This window comes from Pinus tabuliformis, chromosome 1_2, assembly GCF_031772625.1.
Source record: "Pinus tabuliformis cultivar Carrire ecotype Pingquan chromosome 1_2, CPIR1, whole genome shotgun sequence".
Lineage (NCBI taxonomy): Eukaryota > Viridiplantae > Streptophyta > Pinopsida > Pinales > Pinaceae > Pinus > Pinus tabuliformis.
The window spans coordinates 355,724,127-355,734,154 of NC_142298.1; positions in this window are offsets into that span (position 1 = coordinate 355,724,127).

Here is a 10,028-nt window from a genome sequence, read left to right on the forward strand (position 1 = left end):
AGTATATATGTCTTCCATTAACAATAATGCATGCTTTTTGGGTCGAATCATGAAACGTAATCCTATGGAAGGTTAGTGAACATCAAGAAAAATATTTTAGAACTTCTAAGTCATTTATGCCATGAATATTTTATCCCATGCTTGCATTTCGTTAAGCCTCTACATTTTTTTATGTAACTAGAAAAAATGTTGAAAGCAACCAAAGTACCAACTTGGAAAATTACTTGTGTGTAATTGATGGTGTGTTGGATGATTCTAACATCTGGTTTTTGCAGATGGAATTCCAAAATATAAATTTGTACCTTTAATTCTCCTTTGGCATACTTTTAGACCAGTCATGTGCGCATGTGAACATGCCCTCCTAGATTGATTTCTCACTGTGTCAATATTGACGGATTTTATGGTATTTTTGAACAACGAGAATTTTGCAACTACAAATAACAAACATGGAAATGTGGAAAGGTTAGTCATCCCTCAATGATAACTCATCAACTTGAAAATTTTGAATTGGACCTAAAATGGACCCCAGGGCATGCATTTAGGTGGATTTAGGAAAAAGTAGTTAAATTTATGTCCAAGGGTAACTTTGTAGACCATTTATGTGCATTTTATAATCAATTAAAGATTCTTAGATATGGATTTTGTAGTTTGATATCCAGAAGTCATTCTTGTACCTTAGGATTCCACATGAAAATAATCGAATTGTTCCTTTAGTGTAGTTTTCTGAGGCCACTAAGAATGGTTTGCACTCAGTTTTTTCAAACCATAAATGGAAATTTGAATAACATTTAGACTTTTGAGGCATGGAGGTGGAAGCTAAGACTATCAAAGGATGTTACAAAATTGATAGAGTGCCAACAATGTATTCTAATGCTACATGAGTGCATTTTCATCTCATTATGCCAATTTTATTCAATGTGGAAGAATTTTGTTTGTCATATGTATATCATGTCTTCTCTATGAGCTTCATAGATTTTGCATGTTCTTCCTCTTCATGCTTGCTACAGTCATGCCCCTAAAAAATAAAAATTAAAAGGGTTTTTGTGAAAGAAAACTTAGACAAGTGTTAAATGGAGAAGCATGAGTCAATCCATGAATTTCTTAGTTATAACAATGCTATATGTATGTGAGGTTTTCATCCATAGCCTTGGAATGTTGGTCAAACCTTCACAATAAATACACTAGAGTCTAGTTTACGACTTTGGGTTGCCCATCCATTCCTATATGGAAAGCAATCTTCACTTTATTTTAGTACCCAACAGGGTCCAAAGTGCATACCAAAATCTGCTCGGGAATCATATCTTTATGTTGGATGTAATGGATTAGTAAAGTCAAAGTTTAATAATACATTTGTGGAAAAAAAACTTAATTGTTTAATATTTCTACCCCCTTGTTGTCTTGCGACATTGAAATTTATTGTTATTTTGTTGAACATATAGCACATAATTGTTTCCCTATCTCTTGGATGATCTTGTCGGGAAACCTATTGAAATACTTTCTATCATCTTGGTAAGCCTCATGCAGGCAATGCAATCACATTTTCCAATTTACTTGCTTGGATATGCCCCACATATTACAACCTTGTACAAACTTCTCCACATTGTTTTGCAAGCATAGCTAACAAACATATTGAAATCAACAAATTTCATTTACTAAAGAATATTCAATATAAGAAGGAAAATAGGAAGAGATCCACATAGGTCAATAGGTTGGCTAGTAGCTTGTTGACCCCAAAGTGTCCAACAACTCTGGAGCTGGGAGATTTTTGCATTAGTTTGATTCTTAATTTTCCTTGATGGATGCATACATAATTAAATCTATATAATAATCCCTCTTCAAGACTAAATTCCTTCAAGGATTAGACTAATACAAATGATAAGTAACAGAAAGATTATGCATACATGAGGGAAGAAAGAAGAGAGATTTAAAGCATTGTATATGAAATCATCCTCTATGTTGCATTTTCAAGCAGTCCCCTCTTTGTTATTGCTACAAAATGCAAGTCTCAATGTTGGTTCTCTCTTTGTAGATATGCATTTATGAGCATAATTGTCATCAATTAGATGAGCCTTTCTCTTTCATGTAGAAGTTGTTTTCTAGATATTTTGTCTAGAAAGCATCTGAATTTTTCCTTGTTTCCATATATGTATATTGTATTTATCTATTTCCAATTTCCGGGGGGGTGGGGGGGTCACGTTTCTAGTGCATTTCAGTTTTGGAAGTGTGCACCCATTTCCCTGTATTATACTTCTTACTTTAAATTCCAAAATGTAAACAAGTATTTTTATTTCAACAAAGAAAGTAAACTATCATTGATGGATGGTTCAATTTTTGCATAAAGAAACATTTTCTCAATAACAATATTGTTGGAATCTTTGGTGTACCTATTGATATGTCAAGCATTTACAGCACAGAAAAAGTGATTGTGAAGATAAACATGATAGTTACATAGAATGGTTCACTTTATAAAATCCCCTAGAAATCAGGAGAGGAGAAGGGTTTGAGGATTCTATGAATCATGAAGACATTGTTAAAACCTTAAAATTTTTAGTGATTTCAAAGAGAAAGTGTATAATTGGTTTTTGACCTAGCCTCTACCTTTATATTTTCCTTTTTGTGCTTAGTCCCTTATGAAGAAAATAAGGGCCCTTGTTGAGTAAGAATGGATACCCATAAGATCCGAGGACCTGGTTGACTGAACTTATCAATGACTTTCTGGTTTTCATCCCTTTATTGGCTGAAATTCATTAACAGTTTTGATAGATATGCTTGACCTTTTCGGTTCAAAAAAGGCACTCCTATCCAATTTTTCAGTTTGGAATTGTTGGAATGATGACGTGGCAACTTTTCATGCTAAAAAATGATCATTTTTTGACATTTGCAAAGGATTATTTTATATGTTTTAATCATGGTGTAGGTTTCTATAGAGATGATATGCATCTGTGTGCATTATTTTGGAAATGCGTAGAAGAAAGTGGTGAAGAAACCCATTAAACCAATTGTGATTAGGCATTAGCTAAGAGTTAAACCAACAAGTTCTAGAATATTTTGCAAATGTGTATGGTGATGAAGAAAGATCAAATAAAGAATACTTAAGCTGGTGTATGGTGATGAATGTTAGGTCTTATCAACAAATCATATCACTAGATTCCTACTCTAGTTTGGAACATCTTTTTGGTAATGCAAAAACATTTTGTATGTTTCAAAGCAAATAAACAATGCACAAAGTAGTTCTGGCGAGTGAAAATAAACGAAACACCAACTATTTGCAAGGTCTAAAGTTTGAACACCCGGTACTTCAAGCTATTCAGTCCTTCTATAGTTTTTCATTGATCTATAGCTAACAACTACCATATACTGGTAGTTTTCTTAACATTTGTAATAAGACAACATCCAATTCCTTGTGCTTTTTCTTTTGAAGTGGCTTGGGATGTAACACCCTCCTCCCATATTTACCCAAGATAGTTGGCCTATCAGGGTAAACATGTGACGAAGATTTACTATGATATGATTGAACCTCCTATATCACCTTAAGGGAGTGAAATCAATGTACCAACACTTTAAATACCTCCCCCAGAAGCTGTAGAACCTTCAAGAGCCAACCAACCCCTCCAGGCATCCAACCCTTGAGAGAACTTGCTTCTTGACAGAACTAGACCCGTAGTTTCTCCCATGAAATGACTTCCATGCTACTAATACCCTCCAATCACTCCCACGTCAAGGCATCCATGTGACTATGGCCTTTTCTAGGCAATTCTATGCCAGCGAACCTGAATTTTGAGCCACTTTTTCAGGACTAGGACTTAGGCTTTTGCCCAAAACTTCATGAAACTTCAAAAAATGATAAATAAGAAGATGAAAATGCCTCTAATGCAAAAATTAAACAAGGACCTAACCTGACAAGGACTATCCATGACAGAAATTCCATCAAACACATCATGAACATGTAATCTACAGGTCATATAAACACATATGAGCATAGGGACTTCATACTTATCTGATAATCGTCAAGAAGGTTTGATTCCCTCCCACTATAGTTGTATTATCATCTATTAGGTCATACATTCATCAAAATTTCATTTACTAATCAAAACATGATGAGATCCATAACCAAATTTTGTCATAAAGCATGCTTATAACCATCATATAACTAGTAGAATAATAATGATAGAACAACCATTAAAGCCACATAATAATAAGTACATTTACACATGAAATGCAATGGAAAAAGATCTCTTATTAACATATGCAAAAGCCAACCAATTCAGGAACTTCCATGTACTACCCGATGATAGATTGGGCTAAACCAAATCTTTCTTTCAACTAATGACCCCTATGCCATATTCTAAGCATGAATGTGAGACTCATAACATAACCAATCAAGGATTTCTCAGGCTTTACCATGTATCCCTCCAAAGGATTCCAAGGCCCGAAACCCTCATCTATAAAACCAATTTTACTGTGTATCCCGCCAAGGGATTCCTAGGCCCAAACAATAAATATGCACTACAAGATTTACCACAATCCCACCATATACTGGTCAAGGGATCACTAGGCCCTAAACAAGCATGGATTCCTTCATATATTTCCATATAAATCGTGAGGAATTTGTCTGTTTCCACCATCTAGGATTTACCGTGTATCCCACCATTACCGATCAAGGGATTCCTACGCCCAACGAGGGTATTCACAACCAGGATTTACTGTGTATCCTACCATTACCAGTCAAGGGATTCGTATGCCTTGTGACTTTTTTCCTAAGACCACCCCACTCAGTTTCGAAACCATCTAGAAATCCAACTCAACCAAGTAAAATAACCCCATCACACCATGGCTATCTGAAAATGGAAAGGCAAGGTTGAAAACCATTGTCACATCTGGCAAAGCCCATGCTAATGACAACAAGAGAACCAAAAACACACATGCATGTACCATGCATGCCAAAACTAGCAAGGAAATCATACATGCAACTCGATACCTGCAAGTAATCTTGTTGTATCCACTTGATCCAACTCTTCCTTGGTTGATCTTTGCTTCCCTTTATTTTCTTCTCCTTCCTTTGCCTTCTTTCCTCCAATGCTAGAGTGCTCCAAGAATAATGTAAGGGTATGAGAGTATGAGAGAGTAGAGAGATAGCTCCAAAACTAAATTGACAAAAGGTTGTGAATTGATCCTCATAAGCCTTTTTATTAATGAGGCCTCTATTTTCTTCAATTTCCATTATTTTTCCTTCATTTTCCTCCTCAAATGTAACATGTGACCTTTCACCTTCCTTTTCTCTTTATTTCCTCTATTTTTGTAAATAAAATAGCAATTAATGTCACTTTGCTTTCCCAAAGCCATCGCCATTGCCTTTTCCAATTTCCTTAGCCATAACAAACAAAATGAACACCCACACTAGGATGTTTTGCCCAACATTCAGCTTGGAATATGTGTCCCGTGACCTTTATTACATGTACTTTTAACCCGAGGCTATTACAAACCCCTCCCCCTTAGGGGAACACCGTCCTTGGCGTTCAATGACACCTACAACCAGCGAGACCGTTGAAAATCAAAACATATTGCCCATGGAGCTTTATAACTTAGCTCAATGAAGTATTTACAATGACCAACCTACTGAAAAGAAAACCAACATGACAAACATAACAACATGACAACCATACCGCTTATTAGAGCCTTATAACACAAATCATGGCGGTATTTACATTCATAAACATATATACATGTACCAAAACTGCTTTGCCTCAATCGGAAAACAAGGATACATAGCTCACATCTGATCAACCATCTCCCATGTAGCTTCATCGGGCCCAAATTGCTTCCACTACACTTTAACTTGCTTGATTGCTCGGTTCCGGAGCATGAGCATTTTTATTTGCAAAATACACTGAGGTTCCGGCTGAAATTCTCCTTCTGGCTCCACTACAATATAGACCAATCAATAACATGATCAACATATTTTACATACTTCTTAAGCAATGAAACATGGAAAACATCATCAACTTTCATTGTCAGAGGCAGTGCAAGTCTGTAGGCCATTGGTCCAATCCTCTCAAGGATCTCGAAAGGCTCGCAATACCAAGGTGCTAACTTTGCACATGACCCAATCCTTAAGGAGCTCTTCTTGGGATTGATGCACAAGTACACATGTTCCCCAACCTAAAACTCCTTAATCAACATGTGCTCATATGTATAACTTTTTTGTTTGTCCTATGTTGCCTTTATATTCTTATTGATAACATGCATTTCATGTTCCATCTCTGCCAACATGTCTGGTCCTATCAACACCCTATTCATTGGATCACTCCAACTAATAGGAGTATTACAACTTTGCCCATACAGTGCCTAAAAAAAACTCATCCTTAGTGACTCCTGATACCCATTGTTGTAAGCAAACTCAACCAATGGAATATACTCTTCCCACTTTCATTGTTGATGCATCACGTACATCCTCAAAATTTCCTCCAGTATCTTGTTAACCCTCTTTGTCTATCACTCTATCTACAGATGATAAGCTATGTTGAAGGCCAACTCTGTACACAAACCTGTAAACAAATCTTTCCAGAATCTGGAAATGAACTTAGCATCTCTGTCTAACACAATATTTTTGGAACACCATGCATCCTCATTATCTCCTTGATGAAGACTTGTGCTACATCATTCACTGAAAACGTAGACTTCACTGGAATGAATTGTGATACCTTTTTCAACCTTTCCACCACAACCATGATGGAATCATGTTGCCTATATTTCCTTGGAAAATCTGCAATTAAGTCCATGGAAATGACCTCCCATTTCCACTCTGTAATCGGGATCGAGTGTAGTAATATGCTTGGATGCTTACACTTTGGTTTTGTCTATTGACAATCCAAGCATCTCACCACAAACTTTGCCACTTCCTTCTTCATATTCAGCCAATAATAGAACTTCTTCACCACTTTCAATGTCTTATGATATCCTGGGTGACCTGAATATGGTTTAGCATGAAATTCCCTCAAGATAGGCCTCTTGAGCTCATTGTTGTCTGGCACATAGATCATGTCCCTAAATATGATCAAACCATTTGTTGTAAGACAATAATCCACATCTTGTTCACCTGTACCCTGCTATAACATGTGCTTAAGCTCCATGTACCTGTCATCCTATTGTCTTGCCTATAAGATACGATCTTGTAGATCTGTTCCATAAGAACTCATAGCTACTATATGATTCACCTACACTCTTCTACTCAGAGCATCTACAACCCTAATTTCCTTTCCCTTAATATACCTGATCTCGAAATCAAACTCACTGATTATGGCTAACCATCTAGCTTGCCTCACATTCAGATTCGGTTGGTCAAACAAGTATCTCAATCCACTGTGATTACTCATCAGTACAAATCTTTTGCCAAGAAGATAGTGCCTCCACATCTTCAATGCATGGATGATCTTTACCAACTCAAGATCATGTGTAGCATAATTATGCTCGTGCTCATTCAATTTCCTTGATTCATAACATACCACTTGTTCGTCATGCATTAGGACTCCACCAAGTTTTCTCTTTCAAGCATCTGTACATACCACAAACTCTTTGTCCAAATCTGTAATATTTGGAACTGGAGCATTTGTCAACAACTGCTTCAACCGCTCAAAACTTGTTGCACATTCCTTTGTCCATTCAAATTTCTTACCTTTCCTCTAGAATGATGTAATGGGATAGGAAATAGGAGAGAAGTTCCTTATGAACCTCCTATAACAACCTACTAGTCCCATGAATGATCTTACTTCATCCACATTTCTAGGAGTTATCCATTCCATGATATCTCTTATCTTTTTCAGATCCATTGCTATGCCCTCCTTGGAAACAACATGTCCCAAATAATGTACCTCTATCTAAAAGAAAGCACATTTGCTAATCTTGGCATGCAACTGATGCTCTCTTAGCAATCTCAACATTGTTGCTAAGTGTTCGACATTATCTTCCTTGTTCTTAGAATATATCAATATATCATCAATAAATACAATCACAAACTTGTCCAAAGAAGGACGCCATACACTATTCATAAATAACATCAAAGTAGCTGGAGCATTAGTCAAACCAAATGGAACTACAACAAACTAATAATTCCATATCTAGTCCAGAAAGTAGTCTTGTAGATGTCCTCTTCTTTGATGTGTACCTGATGATACCTTGATCTCAGATCAATCTTTGATAACACTACTGCTCCCTTTAATTGATCAAACAAGTCTTCAATCCTCAGCAATGGATACATGTTCTTGCTGGCTACCTTGTTTAGCTGCCTATAATCAATACATCACCTGAGAGTACCATCATTATTCTTAAAAACAATATCGGTGCACCCCAAGGTGATACACTTGGCCTAATGTATCCCTTGTCAAGCATTTCCTTCAACTACAACTTCAGCTCTACTAACTCTGGTGTGCTCATCCTATATGGTGATTTTGATGCTGGTCTTGCCCCTAGTACCAAGTCAATGGCAAATTCCACTTCCCCGTGAGGAAAAAAATCTAAAATATCTACAGGAAATACATCCTGAAACTGTTGTAAAACTGAGTACCTTCTCAATACCCTCGCATCCTCAATATCCTTACCTTTATCACTAGAAATATGCACTGCAAATAATACACACCCTTTCCTGTGACTACGCTTTTCCTACATATCTGTAACCATCCTAACTAATGTTTCCTTCTTCTTACCCCGCAAGATCCTTTGTTCTCCATTTCCATCCAAGCACTCAATGGACTTGTCATAACAATCCACCTTGGTCCTATGAAGATACAACCAGTCCATACCCAACAACATACTGTATGATTCCAACGGAAGCACATTCAAATGCGTTGATGTAGAGATACCATTCAACTCAAAGGCACAAGCTCTTACCCAATGATGACCTCTTTTCTTTGTACCTATAGCCAATTGTACTAAACAAGATTCTTTTTGCACTTCTTTATTCAAACCACACTTATCCACCAAGTCAATATTAACATAATTATAATTAGATCCAAGGTTAATCAAAATAGAAACAACTTGATCACAAAGCTTATGCCCATCTCAATAATAAATGCTTGGTGATCCACCTTCCTGTTATCCAATGTTGCATAGATATGAGGAATGCTCTGCCCAACATCCCCAACTGTCTAAGCTACATATGCACTTTAAATATGAGGCCTACGACCCTAATATTGCAGTCAATCTCTCTTGAAATTCTCCTTTCCACATATCCAACGCTGCGATTGTCCCTTACCATCACCTTTATTCTACTGCCCTTTAGGATGAGGTCCATTAAACTTCTTGTAAGGTGAAACATTTTCTTTCTCACATGCATCTTGGAGTCTTGTTCTTTGCAACTTCCATTTACCTTTAGTCTTGTCTTTCCCCTTATAACCTTGCTGATATTTTGTCTTACACTTTGATTGCTCATAACAGTGCTCATCATACTGAATCCAATATATAAATGCTAATGGTAATCCACTAAAAAATATTTGAACCTTGGCTTTCTCATCTTTAAGATATGGTACATACCTCAAAAACTCTAGGAACTTGGTCATATACTCCTCATCCATCATCGATCCCATCTTTAGCTCATAAAATTCCTTGGCTTTACTATCATAGTACTTCTCTGACAAATATTTCTTCCTGAAAAGTTTCTTGAATTTATGCCAACTCAACTCTTTTGCCATGATGTCTCTAACCCACTTCACATATTTCCACCATATGTCTTCTTTCCCTTCGAGGCTGAAGATAGTTATTTTGACCTTCATGTTCTCTGTGTAATCCTGCAACTAAAAGAAATTCTTCATCCTGAGTAACCATGCCTCTGCATCTTTCATCTTCTTCAAATCCCCATCAAAGGTAGGTGCCTTTTCTTTCTTGAAATCATCTAGACAATATCCCCTATCATTCCTCCTGTAAGGATGATAACGATGATGACCATGGTACCTGTCGGAACTAGAACTAGAATAGAACCTGTGTCCATCACCTCTCCTATTATGTGTGTCCAAGAACCTGCCATCTTTGATTGTGTC